This window comes from Mobula birostris, chromosome 4, assembly GCF_030028105.1.
Source record: "Mobula birostris isolate sMobBir1 chromosome 4, sMobBir1.hap1, whole genome shotgun sequence".
NCBI lineage: Eukaryota > Metazoa > Chordata > Chondrichthyes > Myliobatiformes > Myliobatidae > Mobula > Mobula birostris.
The window spans coordinates 71466810-71489586 of NC_092373.1; the positions used below are offsets into that span (position 1 = coordinate 71466810).

At 41.7% G+C, this 22777-nt stretch overlaps 1 pseudogene; it reads right to left on the reverse strand.

The window, feature by feature from the left end:
* Positions 1-10961: 10961 nt before the first annotated feature.
* Positions 10962-21974, reverse strand: LOC140197031 (G-protein coupled receptor 55-like; annotated as a pseudogene).
* Positions 21975-22777: the final 803 nt, after the last annotated feature.

Consider the following 22777-nt stretch of genomic DNA (forward strand, 5'->3'; position numbering starts at 1 on the left):
ACAATTAAGCAATTTTCACAATGTTTTTAGTATTTTTGTCATTTGCTTGTAGTGTGGTGGACTCAAGGTGGACAGCTGCATTCAGGCAACACTTGTGTTGCTTGGATTTCCAGCATCTGCAGATTTTCTCGTCTTTGACCGTGGAGAAAAGTTTCAGTCAGTTAGCTGAATTCACCTGCATGAGTGCATGGCAGTGTAATTCTCCTGAAATGTACAGCCTAAAGCTCCACTCCTTGAACACACCAGTTAGAATGGTTAACCACCTTATTGTTAGCACTAATCTTGACTATTCCAGTGCAGTCCTGATGGTCCTCTTTAATTCTAGCCCTTCCATTAGAGATTTATCCAGTATTCGCTATCATGTTCTAACTTTCACCATCCACTCCAACTATATCTCTCAGGCTCTTCCTCTCACATCAATCTCTTGAATTTAAAATCCCAACCTTTCAGGTCTTTAAAGGCCTCACTTCTCTCCTCTGTGATCTCCTGCAGATCTACATGAATCCAAATTATGAACACTCATCCATTTCTGGACCCATTTTGATTAACATGTTACTGGCATTGATCAAAATTAGGAATGCTTATGAATTCTCCCCAGAAACCCTCTATTCTGTCACCCTTTGAGACACTTCTTCAATTATTCCTCTTTGCTTAGCTTTTAGTCATCTGCTTGTAATGCCCTGGGAAAGTTTTCACTGCTAATGTAATGGTTTTTCTGTAGCAGCAGTGATTGGGTTATGACTAGAGATAATGGGGGCTTTGGAATGTGCGCCGTTCAATTAAGGGAGTGTTTTTTTCTTGTTGTATGCCTGACAGCGAGGTGTTCTAGGGCTTTTGTTCGGCGGGAGATGATACCTGAAAGGAGTGGACTTGGAGTGGGGCTGGGAGTCGACTAAACCTGGGGGAAATCGATGGAGGACCGCCAGCAGGGAAACTGTGAGCTCCAATGTGTGCATTACACTGTTTCACGAAAATGGGCCCTTTTCTTTTTGTTTTTCTTTACTAACCCTCAAGTCAAATTAAGAATTATAAAGCTAAATCGTTTAATTGCATATGGTGTACTGCTTGTTATTTTGTGGTACTGATTTGTAACAGGGGGAACAAATCACGCAGCATCCACACAAACAAGAGGTTTTGTACCTTAGATTTCACATGTTTGTCTGGGCCAGAGACTGCCTTCCCTAGACTAACACCACCGGCCGAACTTGGGGGTTACATGCTCTTTAAATGATGCAACACTTCTTGAGCCATTTTGCTATATTAAAAATCAAATTAATACAAATCAATTTTATCCCCCAGTTCATATTATCTCTTTTATTTGCTGTGCAGTAGACATGACAATTTCAGAAGATTTTGAGAAATTCATATAACATGTTCCTTTTACGATGTAATTAGCTACCGTACTCCCGTCCTCTGGTTTGTGGACCTGTTTGGCCCACATGGCAGGGTTAAATACAGTAGCCTGAATCCATCTTCTAGAGTATTTTTATGAATACTCCATGTAGAAAAGTTACTTAGCTGCAAGGACTTCATTTTCAAATTACTAACCAGCTCTCAGTCAAGGCAGTGATTTTGTGTAATGGTGAGCTCTCTTAACAACTGATTAATTGGCTGTAGAACACTTCGGGAGTTCTCAGAATACAAAAGGCATAATACAAATGGTGGCACAGCTGTGTAGCGATTAACATAACACTATTACAGCACCAGTGACCCGAGTTTTGATGCTAGGGAAATGGTGATGTTGAATGACCTGTAGAATTCCTATCAGTAGGTCATTTGTGGTGGTTGAGAAAACTGAGTGACAGGTGGGCAGACAATGGTTAAATGTTTGTCAACAGGTTACAGAAGGGGATAGAGGCAAGAGACGGACCTTGAAATGTGCCAGTTTGCATCATTTGGCTATGGACGGTTCCTAACACTAAATGGCCAGCAAGTTTCAGATTGATCAAAATGCATCTTTCACTGAACTGATAATCTTTCAGCTGTGATTGATATGTATCTTGTAGTGTGTTCACAAGAACAATTTTCAGAACATAGACACCTTAACAGAAGCTTATTATTTATGGAGACTTCCTTTGGCACCTTTCCACTGCTGGACTGCACAACCACCACCTGGATGAGGCAGTTCCCCTTTAATTTAAGCCAACACAGCCCATTCATTTATGTTGTGAAAGTCTGTATCTGTATGGATTAGCCAGTCAGTCCATAGGCCAAAGATGCTTCAACAGAAATACTAGCAGTGACGTCCAATGTGCATTGCACATTATTGGATGTTATTGCTCATGTCTGGACTCCTCCACACATGATCTCATCAGACACACTTAGGACCCAGAAAGAAAATGATAGAATTTGCGGAACTTAACCTAAGTCCTTGATTTTAGTTTTGTGAATGATTTTATATTCATGTTGAGTGAAGTTGCAGCCAAAAATTGTGGTGTTCACATAATCTATATTCCAAGCAACCTTTCTAAAGTTCATCAAGAATTAGTGCAAATTCAGGACATTCACATGACCATTGCTTTTGCGGGTGATTGAGATATATTAATGAATAACAAGGAACATTGCATTTAGAAGGTCTTTGGATATGTAGGTGAAAAGTTGGATCTGCAGGTGATAGAGTAGAGGGATAGGTAAAGATGGGTATAGACTAAGAACAATGATTCGCTAATGATCAACACTGCTGCTGGACAAGTCAAAAAGAAATCCTACCCAGCAAAAGGTGACGTATGATCCAGTTTTCTCTGAAAATGCTAGATAAAGGTTCAAATGAGGAACTATCTGGTCATACCAAAGCATTCTGAGGTATAACTAAGTATGGGAAGGATAGCGTAGGGGACAGAATGTTCGAGAGAAAGGGGAAGATGTCAGTATAAGGAACTGATGTTGTATCCAGGCTAGCTTTGCAGAAAATAATTACAGCTAACCAATGATGATTTTACATCTAATAGTATCTTAGCATGTGACTGAAATATTGTCTTAACTTGTAATCGTAAGATTTCCTGCATACGTGATCAATATTATAAATTGTGAAGAATTGTGATTCGGGGGAGGGCAGTGTCCGGACTGGCTCTTTGGGAGATCAGCCTGTAACTTCCCCCATAGCATGCTATGAATAAAAAGTAAAGAATAAAATGTTGTATTACTGTGTTTGTGGTATCTGCGCTCTTGCATTGGGTCAATCCGCCTTGACAAATAGGCGAGCCAGCCAGGGGTCCAAGACGAGGCATACCCATGAGACGACGTCAGTGACCGGCTCGGTGGCAATGACCTGAGACAGATGGGCCCACTGGGTAGGATTTACCTTGATCCTTCTCATTAATTGTCCACCTTGACGACCCCTTCGTCTGGCGGGTAATCCTCTGATGGACTCCTTCTGAAACCTGAGTTGAGGATCGCGCGAGTACCACAGGTTAAAAGAGGGGTTCGAGTTGCCGACGAGGTATAAGGCAAGGTAAGGGGTTCGAGTCCCCGATGAGGTATTGTGAGTATTAAAGTAGTGATCTATTACGTTTTTCTTTGGGTGTGTTACTGCAAATCGGGCAGTGGGTTAGTGGCAGTAGCCTATTACATTTTGGAGCTGGTAACCACTCTAATTGACGGGGGGGGGGGGGTGGGGTGTGTAGTGCGGTAAATTGACCAGCACAGGGCAGAGCAGACGTTTGGCCAAACACAGGGGCAGAGGCTCTCCCCTGCAGTCTATCCGGATGTTGTAAATTCGTTTTGTGGTACGCTTATGACAATTTGCCTGTCTCAGCATCCAGCCTTAGACCGGTTGTTAAGAGGAGAAATCTCCCACGTGAAGGTCAGGACCCTGAAGTGGGAGTGAGAAAAGGAGGCAGCTGACCCACCTGATTAGGAGGTATGGGGCAAATGTTAGATAAATCTGTAAATAACATGCCATTGTTTAAACTATGTAAAGATGACCCTGAGAGAGAGGATGATTACCGAAGGTTATTGGCATGCCTAGATAAGAAATTGGGGAGTGAAATTTGGCTTTTGGTTGGGACCTGGAACTTAGATAAATGTCTGAAGGCAGAAGAAGCAATTTGGAAACATAATGCCGGACAATGATGGAAGGTTTTAATGTCCAATTGGAAAAAAAACAGCTGAAGAATTAAAAAACAGATCTAAGCACAGTAGTTGGGAGCACAATGCACGTCGAAGAGGGATGAAGGAAATGTGGCAATGAAGGAAATTTGAAATCGTGGGAGACATTAAAAGGACTGTGTGAAGGTTAATACGAATAAGGGAAAACAGGATAGGGAAATGAAAGACAGGCAGGTTAAGGATAGACGAAAATGTAAGGATGAAGCCGGAAAAAGTAAAACTGAGGTACTTCTTGACCTGTCTGGACTGCCCATGCTGTTTGATGACAATGAGACTGAGGAGGAGGAGGTCTGGCGCACCCGACCCCAGCCCATTGCGCCACCACCCCCATATGATGTTACCGCTACCCAACCCCAGCTGCCTCAGAATACACCCTCCTCAAGCCCAATAGCCTCCCGAACCAGGGGACAACTTTGGCAAAGGGAAGGTAGTAGGCGCCAGACTAGGAGGCAATGAGACCTTTTCGTAGGAGATGGGCCCCTGGTAGACCCTGAGACCGATACTGACTATGACTCTGGTGCTGATAATGATGATCCCGAAGACTCCAGTCCACCACCCATGCTAGACCAGGTAATAGCAGTCCAATGAGACCCAGAGGGAGTAGGATCCCAAGGCAATTTCCTAACAGGACCGTTCCCAATCCTAATGCAAGACAGCAGGGCCAAGAGGCTATCCTTCCCATATTTAGTCATACCTCAGAATGCTTTGGTATGACCAGATAATTCCTTATTTGAACCTTTATCTAGCGTTTTCAGAGAACAATGGATCATACGTCACCTGTTGCTGGGTAGGGTTTCTTTCTGACTTGTCCAGCGGCAGTATTGATCATTAGCTAATCATTGTTCTAAGTCTATACCCATATTTACCTATCCCTCTACTCTATCATTCCCCCCTTTTATCATTTTATGATAACTAATTAAATGGGAATCGAGAAGGGCATCATCAGCCTTTCCGTGAAAGTTCTGCAGCCAGCGTTTAGGCAAGTCATTATCACGCAACACACAATAATTATAGCAATGAGAACAATCAGCCCGTGCAGTAAGTAAGCCCCCCAAGATCCTCCCAGCAACCATCCTAACCAGCCATCCCCTTTCTCAGAACCTTCCCTGAAGTCATCCAATTGTTCCTTAACAGACTGGATGGCTCTGATCCAGACTGATCCAGACTGGCTCTTTGGGAGATCAGCCTGTAACTTCCCCATAGCATGCTATGAATAAAGAGTAAAGTTTGAGAAAGTATTGCTTGTGTTATTGTGTTTGTGCTATCTGCGCTCTTGCATCGGGTTGATCCGCCTTGACACAGGGAGCAGATGAATTCACACTGAGTGGTTTTGCTTTGACTGGCATAATCATGATGAGCCAAGTAGCTTCTTAATGTGTCAAATTTCTCAATTTCTCTTTAAAGAACTTCAGCAAAATGTGGCAGTGAACTTCATGTGCTGTGCGAATTTCCTCTTTCATAGATTATTGGCACCATATTAAAATATTTATATAGGTTTTCATGATCACAATGTACAGTTCAGATCATAAGAAAACAATAGACCTTGATCTACAATCAGATCTTGAACAGTACATAAAACCCTAAATGTCAAAACACTGAGGAACAACAAATTGACAATTATAACTCAACCTACGGCAGAATCTGAATTTATAACATTTTATTTTCAAGCAGAATAAATTTAGAACCATAACTGATTGTTTAAGTAGTTTAAACACATGTAAAAATGAGTCAATCCAGAAGAATTTGATATATATTCTTCAGAAATTTTTACTGCCACAGTTAAAAAATCAGCAACAAATTTCAAGATGGTATGTTGATGCCTATGAGAATGGCATTGGGATTGTGGTGTACAATCATCTTGAGTTTATTTTTCCTGTCTTTCCTGTGCTTCCTTCTAGAAAGCGCTATAGGGCTATTAAAAGAAGACTGTCATACCCTCGCAAAAGTTTCTTCCCCCAGACAGTTAATCTGATCAACCATTCCAGTTAGCCTATCCCCACATTCCCTATCTGTACTGCACTGTAAACACTTTAAACCACTTTTTATTATGCTGCTTACATTGTAAATATATACTGGTATTTATGTATTTATGTACATCTTATTCCATATCTGTACTTCTAACTTTAGTGTTATCTAATTCTTTATTCTGTATAATTGTTGAATGTTGTCATTGTTGATGCATGTTGCGCCAACACAACACAGCAATTCCCTAATACATGTAAAAATACAGTATATGATGAATAAAATCGATCCTTGATATGTGGACATGAACTGTGTTGTTCATGATTTAGTTAACAGTACCTTTAAACCAAGTGCATTGCCAGCCTCAGACCTGCTCAGTGAGCAAACACTACCATTTGAGACTTTCATCTAGTTTGAAATGCTTCTCACAGTGACACATATTACCTCATATTCAACCGTGATCAGTATTCACTCAAACACTTTCCTCTTTCTTTTGCTGGACATGGTACTGTATAATCAGAAGCTACTGCAGCTGACTGGCTGGAGAGAAGTGCATCTCCTTTCTCACATTAACAGGATTTGGGAGAAGACCGAAAAGAGAGTGAAGATGGAAACATGCCATGATTCATTTTGGTACTGCTGGCCAGTTTAACTGTTGCATGTAAATTAAAAGGCTAATTTTAAAACAGGATGTCCACGCGGGGGGTCCAATGGGGAAAATGGGAACTACGAGGGCTCAGGCTTGGGTCCATTTTGTGGCCTATAGAACACTGAAATGTTTGATACAATAGCAGGCTGATCAGAAAACCTATATCAAGGACTAATTTTGCATTCACTTTTGCAGGCTTTCACTCACATATCTTCGAATTACATTGTGGGAAACCTCTTACTCATTATTTGGTTCATGCCAGAATGCCCATCCCTTCCAACACAGCAGTGGAGAGTGACTCCATTAACGCACTTCTGAGCTCAATCATAATGTAGCAGCTTATGGTGCTGCTTTGAGGGACAAACAAGCAGAAGCCGTTTAAACATCTGGGCAATCCATGGAAGGTCAGCCTGCCTTTGTTCTAAGCTCCAGTTGGTTCAGGTGACCACCATCGTGGCTTTGAATGCCATTGTTAATGGTGCTTGCAGGAAATCAGAGCACTGCAGCAGTCTGCACTGTGACACGGTCCTTCCATATGGAGAATTGCTTGAGTTTGTCTCCCCTGCAGCCCCCCATCAAGATGCCACTGTACATAGGTAGCATCCCAGAGGAGCATTGGCACTGACAAAGGCACCTGGAAACCAGACATAAGTGAATCTTGTACCAATTGCTTCTTAACATCACTGGTTATTTGCCTCTAAAACATGAGCCAGGCCACAAAATGCCCTGGTTGAGTTCAGGCAGAGTGAGTGACTGCCTGACAAACTGGTGATTTTGCGGGTAGTGCAAAACTGCCCTGTGAAAATCTTGCTCACTAACAGATTTCTTTTTTTTTTTCCGGATACTGTTGACTTCATTCGAAGCAAAGATCAATAGATTTCTGTAAATGAAGGGTCTGGAGAGATAAAGAGGCTATGCTGGAAAAAGCACCGAGGCAGAAGATCAGCCATGATATCGATGAAGGGTGGAACAGGGCCAAAGAGCTGAAGCCTTCTCCTATGTTTATATTTTTATTTTCATTTATCTGGTCTCAATGTGTAATCTGTATTCCACTTTGGTGTTCAAGGAAAACAAACAGCCAGATTGTTTTTAACACATGCATTTATTAAAACAGTCCATTCTATAAAGGTACAGTAAATTCCACTGTGTTGTAATGCAACGTTTAATGCACCTCGTGGTCAGGTGATGAAATTGGTGTGAGCAGTGGCTGGCTGATTCTCAGTGACTGCTCAGTCCATTGCAGCGTGTGCTAAATTTGACAATGTGTTCAAGTATATAACTACATTGGCTATTTGATCAAAATGTAGCATCGTTCACTGAGTTATCATGGATGGATGTTTGGGTTGCCACAATGAGTTATACTCCTTGACAGGAGTCAAACAGAGCTGCATCATCGTGCCTACACTATTCACCATCTTTACTGCTGCCTTCCTTCATCTTATTGGCCAGGACCTGTCTCAATCGTGTACAGAATGGATATGTGTTTCAACCTCAACCAGTTCAAGGCCAAGAGCATGGTCAGCACCACCAGTATCATGGTGCTTATAAATCCTAATTACAATGCAGTTGGACTTGAGATATCTTTCTATATTATTGCAATGTATTCTAAGGTGATTAATTTGTCAAGCAAAGGCTCAATCCAGACTTCCGTCTTACACAGATTTTCATCAGATCATCTATTTGTTTAGTTAGCAACTTCATCTTTACTAAGTGACACACATCAAAGTTGCTGGTGAACGCAGCGGGCCAGGCAGCATCTCTAGGAAGAGGTGCAGTCGACGTTTCAGGCCGAGACCCTTCGTCAGGACTAACTGAAGGAAGAGTGAGTAAGGGATTTGAAAGTGGGAGGGGGAGGGGGAGATCCAAAATGATAGGAGAAGACAGGAGGGGGAGGGATGGAGCCAAGAGCTGGACAGCTGATAGGCAAAAGGGGATATGAGAGGATCATGAGACAGGAGGTCCGGGAAGAAAGACAAGGGGGGGGGACCCAGAGGATGGGCAAGAGGTATATTCAGAGGGACAGAGGGAGAAAAAGGAGAGTGAGAGAAAGAATGTGTGCATAAAAATAAGTAACAGATGGGGTACGAGGGGGAGGTGGGGCCTCAGCGGAAGTTAGAGAAGTCGATGTTCATACCATCAGGTTGGAGGCTACCCAGACGGAATATAAGGTGTTGTTCCTCCAACCTGAGTGTGGCTTCATCTTTACAGTAGAGGAGGCCGTGGATAGACATGTCAGAATGGGAAAGGGATGTGGAATTAAAATGTGTGGCCACTGGGAGATCCTGCTTTCTCTGGCGGACAGAGCGTAGATGTTCAGCAAAGCGGTCTCCCAGTCTGCGTCGGGTCTCGCCAATATATAAAAGGCCACATCGGGATTACCGGACGCAGTATATCACCCCAGTCGACTCACAAGTGAAGTGTTGCCTCACCTGGAAGGACTGTTTGGGGCCCTGAATGGTGGTAAGGGAGGAAGTGTAAGGGCATGTGTGGCACTTGTTCCGCTTACACGGATAAGTGCCAGGAGGGAGATCAGTGGGGAGGGATGGGGGGACGAATGGACAAGGGAGTTGCGTAGGGAGCGATCCCTGCGGAATGCAGAGAGAGGGGGGGAGGGAAAGATGTGCTTAGTGGGGGGATCCCGTTGGAGGTGGCGGAAGTTACGGAGAATAATATGTTGGACCCAGAGGCTGGTGGGGCGGTAGGTGAGGACCAGGGGAACCCTATTCCTAGCGGGGTGGCGGGAGGATGGAGTGAGAGCAGATGTACGTGAAATGGGGGAGATGCGTTTAAGAGCAGAGTTGATAGTGGAGGAAGGGAAGCCCCTTTCTTTAAATAAGGAAGACATCTCCCTCGTCCTAGAATGAAAAGCCTCATCCAGAGAGCAGATGTGGCGGAGACGGAGGAATTGCGAGAAGGGGATGGCGTTTTTGCAAGAGACAGGGTGAGAAGAGGAATAGTCCAAATAGCTGTGAGAGTCAGTAGGCTTATAGTAGACATCAGTGGATAAGCTGCTCTGTCTGCCAGAGAAAGCAGGATCTCCCAGTGGCTACACATTTTAATTCCACATCCCATTCCCATTCTGACATGTCTATCCACGGCCTCCTCTACTGTAAAGATGAAGCCACACTCAGGTTGGAGGAACAACACCTTATATTCCGTCTGGGTAGCCTCCAACCTGATGGTATGAACATCGACTTCTCTAACTTCCGCTAAGTCCCCACCTCCCCCTCGTACCCCATCTGTTACTTATTTTTATGCACACATTCTTTCTCTCACTCTCCTTTTTCTCCCTCTGTCCCTCTGAATATACCTCTTGCCCATCCTCTGGGTCCCCCCCCCTCCTTGTCTTTCTTCCCGGACCTCCTGTCCCATGATCCTCTCGAATCCCCTTTTGCCTATCACCTGTCCAGCTCTTGGCTCTATCCCTCCCCCTCCTGTCTTCTCCTATCATTTTGGATCTCCCCCTCCCCCTCCAACTTTCAAATCCCTTACTCACTCTTCTTTCAGTTAGTCCTGACGAAGGGTCTCGGCCTGAAACGTCGACTGCACCTCTTCCTACAGATGCTGCCTGGCCTGCTGCGTTCACCAGCAACTTTGATGTGTGTTGCTTGAATTTCTAGCATCTGCAGAATTCCTGTTTGTGTTTGTCTTTACTAAGTGATCTGGTTTCCACCCATATCCCAAGACATGAGAGTTGGTGGTTCAATAGGCCCCCACCACGCAGGACATACCTTCTTCTCATTGCAACCATTAGAGAAGAGGTACAGGAGCCTGAAGATGCAGACTCAACATTTTAGGAACAGCTTCTTCCCCTCTGCCATCAGATTTCTGAACAGAAACTGAACCCATGAATGCTATCTCACTACTTTTGCTCTGTTTGCACTACTTATTTAATGTTTCAATATATATCTCTTATTGTAATTTATAGTATATTTTATGTATTCTACTGCCCTGCTGCACCAAAACAATAAATTTCAGGACACACCTCAGTGATAGTATACCTGAGTCTGATTCTAACTGCTAGTAATAACAATGACATTGCATCAGTTTCCTTTGCCTCTCAAGGAACTAAACTTATGGAAACAAATTTTGTGGAATCCATTTCATAGATCCTCAAACACAATATTTTGATGCATCTCCAGATGACCACTGGGAGTTTAAGAATGAATTTACACTCAATTAAACCAGTTACACAAAGTTGTCCTGTCGACTGGCATTCTGCACAAACAAGTATATGGCAATGTCATCTAAATCCACATCCCTCACGACCAGCCGCAGACCATTGTTTATCTTTATTTGATTTCTGAAACTCCCTGATAACAAGGTAGTAATTCATGGCATCCAGGACACAATTGACATTTGCTGAACACAGGCAGATCTGGAGAACATTGTGCAGAGGAACCCGGTACCTTTCAAGTATTAGGGACTCCTGAGCTAGGAAGTAAAACAGTAGTGCCTCATGGTGTGGCATGAAACAAATGAAGAAAGCTGACAGATTTGAAAGAACCACCTTCATAGATTTGTTGGTGTACTTGTTTTCATCTTTCAACGCACCACATTTCCGGAGTTCTGATTATCCGAATAGAACAGAAGACCATAGTGAGGGCTGAGCCAATAAATATAGTTTGGAGAAATGCAATGCTAGGCTTTTTCCAACCATTCGGATTATAATTGAAAAAAGCAAGTAGATCTGGGGAGTTGTCTTGAATAACTCCATGTGCTGCAAGACCAGACAATAATACAAACTGTGGCACCGGAGATGCCAGTTTTCTAGGGGAAGTCTGAAACGTCAGGCCAAAAAGGGGTGACTTATACAGATGTAATGATCCAGACAAATCTACACTATCATCAGCATACTTGCATGGGTGTTCACATAGTACAGGGATTCCAAAGATATACAGAATCCCTTATTTGGAGACCACTCGACAGTCTGGTAGGTGTAGATCTAGAAAGACAGTGAGAAAAGCAGCAGCATGTCTGACCTAATCAAATTAATCTTATAGATCACAGACTCGTTACTTGTTCTAAACTAAAGCACAGGATCCACACTGCAAATGCATTGAGAACCAAACCCAATACAAATGTTGGCAAATTGACAAAAAATTGGAAGCGTCTTATATATTCATCCACTGTTCTATTGGCTGCACGCCCCTCTGCAGTAAGAAAAGGAATGAAAAGATGATGGGTTACAAGGCAAAGATACATCCAAGCCCATGCTAAAAATTGTGCTGGTATGTGGGTGATGGTGGTGAAGCATGATTCTGTTGTTTGTCACCCTTTGAAAATCTCAGTTTTAAAATGCAAAACATGTTTCCTCAAAACTTTAGGTTTGTAACCATCATTTAACACATTTAGTATTCTCTCTGGTGCAATCTCACATGCATTACATTAGTAACCTTCTGCTGTCTACCCAGTCATATTTCACAGTTCAGAAGGAGACAAAATCTACTTATCCTGCTGATATAGGATCGACAAATTTATCATAAAATCCCACTCCCCGTCCCTCTACCCTGCACCCCTGCAGAATCTCCTTGCTGTAATCCACCTCCTAAACCAATGCAGAAACAAAACCTCACCAAGCCGACGACAGTTTGGTTCACTTTTGCTTAGGGATGAGAACTATCAGTTTACTTCCTGCTCATTGTGTAATGTAGGAGAAATGTCTGCAAATTTTAACATTCCCCTTTACATTTTTCTATTTTGCAAACTGTAATACCACAATGGAAATGGACAAAACCTTAAAAAACACCTGTGATTACACGTAAGAAAAATTCAGCAAACTATTCAGCTAAACAGTTGTTCTTGACTTCTATCTAGCTCAAAATGCTTTCAGCTGAATTCACATTAATTATCAATTGCCATACAAACTGGCCAGCAAGGTAGTGAGGTGTTCATTTCCATTAATCTCACAGCACAGTAATGTCAGGTCATTAGCAGCATTTTATCTTTTAAACAACCATCATATGCACGTTCAACCTCTACTATTCAACCTCTCATATTTGTAGCCTAGGAATCTCATTTCTTCAGAAACTAATGCAGATCTTAAAAATATCAGGCCATAGATTTTATTTTTTCTTCTTAATTTTCTTATTTCATTATAATTTGGTCTTTCTTTTCTTTTGTTTCCTCTACTTTTTTTAAAACTATTTTGAGTATCTTGGCTAATGAAAACAAAAGTTTTTTAAAACCTCAGCAGGTCAGACAGTAGCAGTGAAGAAAATTAACATTCCAGATCTAAACTTTTATTTCAAATTTCTTTTTTTTGTAATTTATTTTTTATTGAAGTTCATCATCAAACAAACATTTCCATAAGATGTATTTCAGATATTGTACATATATATCATATAATCATATTTTCCACAAACCTCCACATAATATTTATCTGAGGTATACACCTATAAAAAAAGAGAGGAAAGAAAGAACAAGCAAAAGGAGAAAAATATGTACAAGTAGGGAGTGATCTTTTTTTAAAAATATATTCATTGATTTGTGAGAATAAAATCAGGCCTATGAGGTGTCATGTAGTTGAACCATTTTTCCCAGTATGAATCAAATTGTTTCATCTTATGATTAAAAGATGCTGTTATCTTCTCCATTTTTTAAGTGTCCATTGTAATTTCCATCCATGCATTTAAAGTTGGGCTCTCCTGTGATAACCATTTCCTGGTAAGAGTCTTTTTACCAGCCACCAGCAATATATTCATTAAATATTTATCTCTTTTCAACCATTCTTGAGGTATGTACCCAAAATATATGGTCTGACTGTCAAAGGGTATTTCACATTTAAAAATGTCTTGTAGGGCATTGTGTATCCCACCCCAATAGTCTTTAATAATGGGGCAATCCCAGAAAATATGATAATGGTTTGCATTTTGATTTCCACAATTTCTCCAGCAAACAGGGAGGTTACTATCATAATGGGATTTCTGACAGGGTGTAATAAAATATCTTATCAAGTTTTTCCATCCAAACTCCCTCCATTTCTGTGAACTGGTACACTTCCATTGATACCTCCATATTATTGTCCATTCTTCCTCAGGTATAATTACTCCTCCTTCCTTCTCCCATTTTGTTTTAATGTATGAAGTTGAATGTGTTTTAAGACTTGAGAAACCCTTATGCACGCTTGAAATGATTCTACTACTGTTATCTGAATTATATGCTTTTCTAAATAGCTCTATCAAACATGTACTTGCTTTGGTTACATTTTTAACCCTCCTATTAACGTACTGTCACATCTGTAGATACCGATAAAAGTCTTGTTTTTCTAATAAGTGTTTCCCTTTAAGCATTTCAAAACTGAACATTGTTCCTTCTTTCATTATATTACAAAGAACTGTTATTCCTTTAGCTGTCCAATCCTTACATCTAGCATCCAGTTTATTCGGTGTAAAATCCAAGTCATACGCCCACCATTTAAGAACTGCAATATCTCCCTCTAGTTTATATCCTTTTATAATAGTTTTCCATATTTTAAGAGCCCATTTCACCCACGCATTATCGATAGTATTTATGTACCTTTGTAGCTTGTTATCAGCCAAAATTGTCTGTATGGAGATGAGAAGTATCCCCTCCTCAATGTTTTTTCCATTGAGCGTCCTATGATGGGTTGCACCAACATATCACAGCTCTCAACTGTGCTGCAAAATAATAATCCCTAAGAAAAGGTAGGCCCCATCCCCACCTTTTCTTTGGCTATTTGAAAGGTTTTGAGACGACCTCTAGGCCTTTTACCTTGCCATATATATCTTGATAACATTTTGTTCCATTCATTGAATTGATTCTGATTAATTTGTATTGGTAGGGTCTGAAAGAGCTACAATAGTCTGGGCAATATATTCATTTTAGTAGATTCATTCCTTGAACTGAGACTAAAAAAAAGGAATTAGGTTCCATCTTGTTATATCTTCCTTAATTTTTTTATATACAGGCTGATAATTGCATTCTGATAATTTTGACAAACCTTTTGGCACTATGATGCCCAAATATTTGACAGACTCTGTTTGCCATGCCCAGGGATATCTACTTTCAATTTCTCCTGGTGGGCTATAGTTATATGAAAGCAATTGGGTTTTATCTACGTTGATCTGGTATCCTGATAATTGACCATATTGTTCAAAGGATTTCATCAATTTAGGTAAGGAGGATGTTGGTTACCCTAGATAGATCAAAATGTCATCTGCGTAAAGGGACAATTTATGCTCTGTCCCTTTAATAGTAATTCCCCCGATATCTTCATTTTGTCTGATGTACTGAGATAATGGTTCCAGATATAATGCGAAGAGTAGTGGTGACCGTGCACAACCCTGTCTCGTGCCCCTTTCTAGGGTAAAACTATTTGATAAATATCCATTGATTTTAATCCTGGCAGTAGAGTTGTCATACAGTGCCTGTATAGTTTTAATAATTGTGTCACGGAAACCAAACCTATGTAAAACTCTGTAAAGAAAATTCCAATTAACCGAATCAAATGCCTTTTCTGCATCCTCGCTTATCACTATTGCATCAATTTTATTTTTTTGTATATGATCCGTAATGTGAAGTGTCCTTCGTATATTGTCTTGTGTTTGGCATTGTTGTACAAAACCTGTCTGATCCTTATGGGTAGAAACTCTTCTAATCGTTCGGCCATGATGGAAGTAGATAATCTATAATCTACATTAAGAACGGGTAACACTTCTACAGTATTTTGCTGCATATACAGTGTATGCATTCAGATAGATTATTAATTCACAGCTTGGACCATGGGGATCTTCCTTTTTGGTGCTTTACCCGATTCCACTTTCAGTTCAGTTCACTGAAATTTTGGTGAGGTGGTATAGATCACTGCATTGTGTTTTTCATGCGTACACGCAATCAGATTGCTGCCAGACTGGTCATCACCAGCACCTTTATGTTTCAGCAAGAAAGACTAGGAAAAGCACCGAGGTAAATGACATAATTTGTTTGACAGCTGTCCTCACTGGAAATTGGTTTGCATTTACCACCTCAATAGCCACCTCAGAGGTCACAAACTAGAGTAGATGTATGTTATCTTCAGTCCTGAAAAAAGCTCAGAAAGGTTCAAAGGTTCATGTTATTGTCAAGAACGCAGGTATAATACAACTTTGATATTTGTCTATAAGAGAAATATACTGGACACAGTGGGCATACTGGGCTGAAATATACTGGACACAGTGAACATACTGGGTTGAAATATACTGGGCACAGTGAACATACTGGGCTGAAATATACTGGACACAGTGAACACACTGGGCTGAAATCTACTGGACACAATGAACATACTGGGCTGAAATACACTGGACACAGTGAACACACTGGGCTGAAATCTACTGGGCACAGTGAACATACTGGGCTGAAATCTACTGGGCACAGTGAACATACTGGGCTGAAATCTACTGGGCACAGTGAACACACTGGGCTGAAATCTACCGGGCACAGTGAACATACTGGGCTGAAATATACTGGACACAGTGAACACACTGGGCTGAAATCTACCGGGCACAGTGAACACACTGGACTGAAATATACTGGGCACAGTGAATATACTGGGCTGAAATCTACTAGTCACAGTGAACACACTGGGCTGAAATATACTGGGCACAATGAACACACTGGGCTGAAATCTACTGGGCACAGTGAACATACTGGGCTGAAATCTACTGGGCACAGTGAACATACTGGGCTGAAATCTACTGGGAGCAGTGAACATACTGGGCTGAAATCTACTGGGCACAGTGAATATACTGGGCTGAAATCTACTGGTCACAGTGAACTGACTTACAGTGGAAGTGTCAAGACTTCTTCCCACTTATTCAATATTGTCTTTGTGCCTAATCACAGGTGAGCTGCATGTTGAGGGGGTGATGCCTCTTTCAGTTCACAGATCTTACAGCGGTCTGTTATAGAGTCCTACATGTGACATGGGTGCTTTCTGTATGATTGGGAATCAGCTACTTTGGAGAATTATCAGGATCAGTCCACCTCCTTCTCTCTTCTCAAGGAAAAGAAAACATATCCAGCTCTTCATGAGGTGAGAGACTCTGTGATCTCCTTAACTCAGCAAAAGTTTACACATGGGCCATATCTCCAGCGCAAGCTTGCAAAGAGTCATAGACTCAGAAATTCAGCTCAACAGACTTTGCCACAGACAATGCGATCCAGAATATATGATATGGCAATAATTGTGGCCAAAGTTTGTGGATGATCTCAGAACAAACTCTGCAGAAGCTTTGCTCCCCTGTCATTTATGTAGAAATGTTTCCAGGAACAACATTGTGGCCAGGGCTTCCTGGATTATTTCTTCTTCTCCCAATCTCCTGTCTAACACATTGTGTTATGAGAATGCTTGTCCTCCTCCTCTTTCAAAGTTCAAAATACAAAGTAAATTTATTATCAAAGTACATATATGTCACCATATAGAAACTTGAGATTCATTTTCTTGTGGGCATATACAGTAAATCCAAGAAACTCAATAAAATCAGTGAAAGGCCACACCAAACAGGACGGACAATCAGGCAATGTGGAAAAGACAAGAAATCAAATCAATCAAATCCAGCCAAAAATGGTTACATCCAAGAGAGACAGTGTTCTGGGGCCAAGGTGCAAAAACATACATGTGCATTCAAAATAATGAGAGAGAAGAAAAGAACATAGTCATGCAAGAAAACACATTTTTAGTTCAAGGCCCTGAATGACACGTCCTGCAAATTGTTGGTTCCCAGCACAGCAGCCTGTAACTCCACTGATTCTGATTCAACACTGAAAGGCAACATTAACAGGAGAGGCCATGCCAAACCAAGCACGGACACCACGCTACACTGCCTCTGGTGCCTCCTCCTCACCTGGACTGCAGCAGCATGCAAGACCACGGCTTCAAGCCTAGTCCCCACTACAACAGAGGCGGCACTGCTACCTCCATCCACTAAACAAGGGAAACAGGCCTGCGGGGTCTTGCAATTGCAAAAGAAGTGTTCAAGCCTGTTACTCACGACTTCTCTGCATGCTGCCTTTGTATGCCACATCCTCTGCAAGAGAATCAACTGAAAGAGAATTAAGAAAGGTATTGGATGATGCTACAGCAGTGTTCAAGGACGGCATTGTTAATTCAAACATATCAAGGTTAAAATAATGTTAAATGAAAATACCACTCTCAAGTTTTACAAAGCCCGCTTGGTTCCTTACACAGCCTGTAATAATGTAGCCAGTGAGCTTGATCACATGGAGGCTGAAGGAATTCTTTCCAAGGTTAAGTGGAGACCATGGGCAATGTCAATGGTCCCAGTAGCCAAGAAGAATGGGTCCTATCAGGATCTGTGGTGCTTTAAAATCACTATCAACCCATCACTGAAAGTGAATCAATACCTTTGCCCAGAATGACCGATACCTTTGCAAGCCTTTCTGGGGGGAACACTCAGCAAAGTGGACTTATTTCAGGCCTACCTACAGAAGGAGATGGAAGAAGAGTCCAAAGTGTTTCTCACCATAAACATTCACAAAGTGTAACACACTCAGTGTTACCTGGATGACATCATTATTACTGGTTCAGGGTGTAAAATGTACTTGCATAGGAGATAGTTTATCTTCATTACTGATTGTCAACCACTAGTGTCCATTTTCAATCCACAGAAGGGCGTACCACAAACAGCAGCAGCACGAATGCCAAGATTGGCTCTGCTTCTTGGAGGACACAATTACAAAATCAAATTCAAGAGGACAACTAATCATTGAAGTGCCAATGGACCATTCAAATTACCCTCAGTAAAGGAGATACCTGAAAAATTTACATTTACATTTCCTCTTGACATTTTCTCCTTAATTCAAATCAAGTCTCTATATTATGGCATAAATGATGCAAAGGGAAACCAGAAAAGAGTCCACACTGTCTCAGTTCTACATGGCCACCCAGAATGACTGGAATGTGCAGCAGAAATCCCAGTCCCACCATTTTATAACCAGCTCTTGACAGGGGCTGCTTTATGTGAGCACTGAGAGTCGTTGTACCATCCAAACACGCTCCTGGTCACGTAGGCGTGGTGAAGATGAAAGCGTTGGCTCGAGGCTTTGTCTGGTGGCTTAGGATAGATCAACAGATTGAGCAGCTTGCCATGCACTGCTCAGAATGCCAGCAGGTCCAGAAGAAAGGTGTCCTGAGCTGTCAGAACCACTTCCTGCAGTCCCAGAGTCAACTCCTACAACCACAGAGGGAGCCCCAGAACCTGAGAATGTCTCACAACCACGAGTCTCACCTGCCAAGCAGGGTGACTCTTCCCCGACCCCCCACCACATCAAAAAAGATGTTATCCCTCAAGAGTAAGGACTCCTCCACAGCAATTAGATCTTTAAGCCCGAATGAGACAAATTAAAATTTACCAAGCAGGGAGCAGTGTTGTGTATTAATTATTGAAGTAATATTGTAAATATACTGTTTGATTAAGAATTCTTTGTTTGTTTAAATAATTCATTACGGGTTACATGTAAAAAGTACGTGAGTGGCATATATCATTACACCACCAGGTCAGATTCAGAATCAAAATCAGAACACAAAAAAGAGAAAATCTGCAGATGCTGGAAATCCTTCAGTATTCTGTATCTCCTTCCTGACAGTAACAATGAGAAGAGGGCATGTTCTGAGCGATGGGGGTCCTTAATAATGCACACAACCTTTCTGAGACACCGCTTCTTGAAGATTTTGTTTTGTTGCTGTAGTGGTAGAGACCACCCTAAACCACGAGGGGCCGCCAAACACAAAATGTATTTGTTTGTAGAACGTGTAAAGGCAGTATCCACAATTGGTCCCAAGAATGTGGAGGTAAACTTCTGCAGTCTTTCTAATGAAGGCATTTCTACGGTGCTGTTAAGCAAGGAAACTCGGGATTTAGACGCAGCTATGATGGAGGAACACTGGCATATTTCAGTCAGGACCTATGTACCCTGTAGGTGGCGCCATCCCCTTGCCTGTGAAAGTAGACACTTTCCTCAAGATAACACAATTCAGCAAAGATGGGCAAAGAACGATTAAGAGGGTGATTTTGAAAGAAAATGTGCAGCGACCATAAAAACAACTATAAAGGAGTGAACAGAAGGTTTATGCAGACAAATGTAGGTTCCATGTTGCCCAAAACAGGCAAATTAAAATTAGAATCAAAATCAGAATCAGGTTTAATATCACCAGCATATGTCGTGAAATTCGATGTGTTTGCACTAGAAGTACACTGCAATACAAAGTAATAAAGACTATACATGACAATAAGAAGCATATATAACATACATTTAATAAGTAGTGCAAAAAGAGAGGGAAAAATACTGAGCAAGTGTTCATGGGCTCATTGCCTATTAAGAAATCTGATGGTGGAGGGGAACAAGCAGTCCCTGAAACTTTGACTCTGTATTTTCGGGCTCCTGTACCTCCTCCTTGATGGTAGCAATAACAGGAGGCATGTCCTGGGTGATGAGGGTCCTTAATGATGGACGCTACCTTTTCGAGGCATCACCTTTTGAAGGCATACTGGATGCTGGGGATGGAGCTGGATGAGTTTACAACTTTCTGACCCTTTGCATTGTCCCCTCCACACCAGACGGCGATGCAACCAGTTAGAATGCGCTCCATGGTACATCTGTACAAAAGTGTGAGTCTCTTCGGTGACACTCCGATTCTCAACTCCTAATGAAATACACCCACTGTCGTGCTTTCTTTGTAATTGCATTGATATGTTGAGCCCAGGTTTGATCCTCAAAGATGTTGACACCCAGGAACTTGCAACTACTTACCATTATTAATTCCAGTTAGAAATTGGAATTGATTTATTGTTGTCACACACTAGGATACTGTGAAAAACTTGTCTTGCATACTGTTCATACTGATCAAATCATTACACAGTGAGGTAGAACAAGGTTAAAAAATAACAGAATGCAGAATAACATGTAACGACGACAGAGAACATGCAGTTCAGTTAAAAAAAAGGTGCAAGATGATAATGAGGTAGATTGTGACCCATTATATTGTAGAAGGGAACCACTCAGTCATCTTGTAGAAGTGGGATAGAAGCTGCCCCTCACCATAGCGGTACAGGCTTTCAGGTTTTTACATCTTCTGCCCGATTGAAGATGGGTGAAGCAAGAATATCCAGGATGGGTGGGGTCTGTGATTAGGCTGGTTGTTTTACTGAGGCGGCGAGAAATAGAGACAGAATCTATGGAGGAGAGGCTCCTTTCCGTGATGTGTTGAGCTGTGTCCACAGCTCTCTGTAGTTTTTGCAGACACATGCAGAACAGTTGCTATATCAAACCTTTATGCATCAAGACTGGGTGCTTCCTATGGCGTGGCACATCAAGTAAAAATTGGTGAAGGTCGATGGAGACATGCCAAATTTCTTTAGCCTCCTGAGGAAGTAGAGGCATTGGTGAGCTTTGTGGCTGTGGACCAGCACAGAATATTGGTAATGTTCTCTCCTAAGAAAATTATAATTAAGAACAAAGAAATGGTGGAGCAATTAAACACTTACATGGTTGATCCCTTCATAAATGGGATAAAAATAATACCCCAGTGTATTACAGAACCAAGGATTTATAAGGATCATGTAATGAAGTAAATTATTATTGGCAAGGATAGTGATTGTGAAATTACTGGGGTGGAAGGCCGTTAAATCTCTCCGGATGGATTATCTAATTCCCAAGGTACAACAGGAAGTGACCCTAGAAATCATGAATGCTTTGATGGTCATCCTTCAGAATTCTTTCAACTTAGTAAGCTTGGATGATGTCAGATGTAAATACCATTATTTTTAAAAGGAAGAGAAACACTGGGAATTGCAGACCAGCAGGCTCAACACTGGTGGTGAGGAAAATGCTGGAAAATGTCATAAAAGATGTGATAGCAGAATGGCTGGAAAGCGTTAATGGAAATGGACAGAGTCAGCATGAGTGAAAATAACAGAGTCCTGATGAAGGGTCTTGGCTTGGAACACTGACTGTTTATTCCTTCCCATAGATGCTTCTTCACCTGCTGAGTTCCTCCAGCATTTTGTGTGTGTTGCTCGGAGAAATTCAGCCGTCGGCTACAGATTTCCAGTTCCTGAGGAGGAGGAGGAGGAGGAGGAGGAGGAGGAGGGTGTCAGAGTGGCACCAGCTGTAGTAGAGCCACTGCCTCAGAGTTGTCGGCATGCATGTTCATACCTGACCTCCAGTCCAGTCTCTCTGTAATTGCATAGGCTTCACGCCCCTCTACCACACCCCCAGTGCTCAGGTTTCCTCCCATATCCTAAAGGTGTGCTGGTCAGTGGGCTAATTCACCACTGCAAATTGCCCTGATTCTGGAGGTGAGTACTGGATGCTCCAAGTGAGTGCAGCTGTGAAAAGAAGAGATTACAGGGGAAAGTTAGGGGTTGTTGAGTGAACTGGCATAATCAAAAGACTGGACTGGCTTCTGTCTATTTAAAACGAATGATGAAATTTGCAAATCTACTGGAGGCTTTTAGAAATGTAATCAGCAGAACAAGTAAGAAAGAATCAGTGGGTGTATATTTGGACCTTAAGGAGTCTGTAGAAAAAGTTCCAGATGAGATATTAAAGCACATAGGATTGGCACTGAGTGAGAATTGGTTGACATAGAAGAGAAAATAGGAATAAATGGGTCTTTTTCTGGGTGGCAGCAAGTGACTAAAATACAGTTTCAGGAATTGGTGCATGGAGCTCCAGGCCAACAACATACACTCAGTGGCCACCTGCAGATTTGCTCATTAATGCAAATATTTCACCAGCCAATCATGTGGTAGCAATCTAATTCATAAAAGCATACAGATATGGTCAAGAGGTTCTATTATTGTTCAGACTATACAACAGAATGGGATGAAAATGTGATCTAGGTGATTTTGTCCTGAAATGATTATTGGTGCCAGATGGGGTTGTTTGAGTATCTCAGAATCTGCTGAATTCCTGGGATTTTCGTGCACAATTCTCTTGGTGTACAACTTTTATTTAACCTTAGGACAAAAGAAAACAAAGCAAAAGTGAGAAAATGGTCAGAGGAGGCTTATGAGGTGATCCAGGGTTGTTTTGATG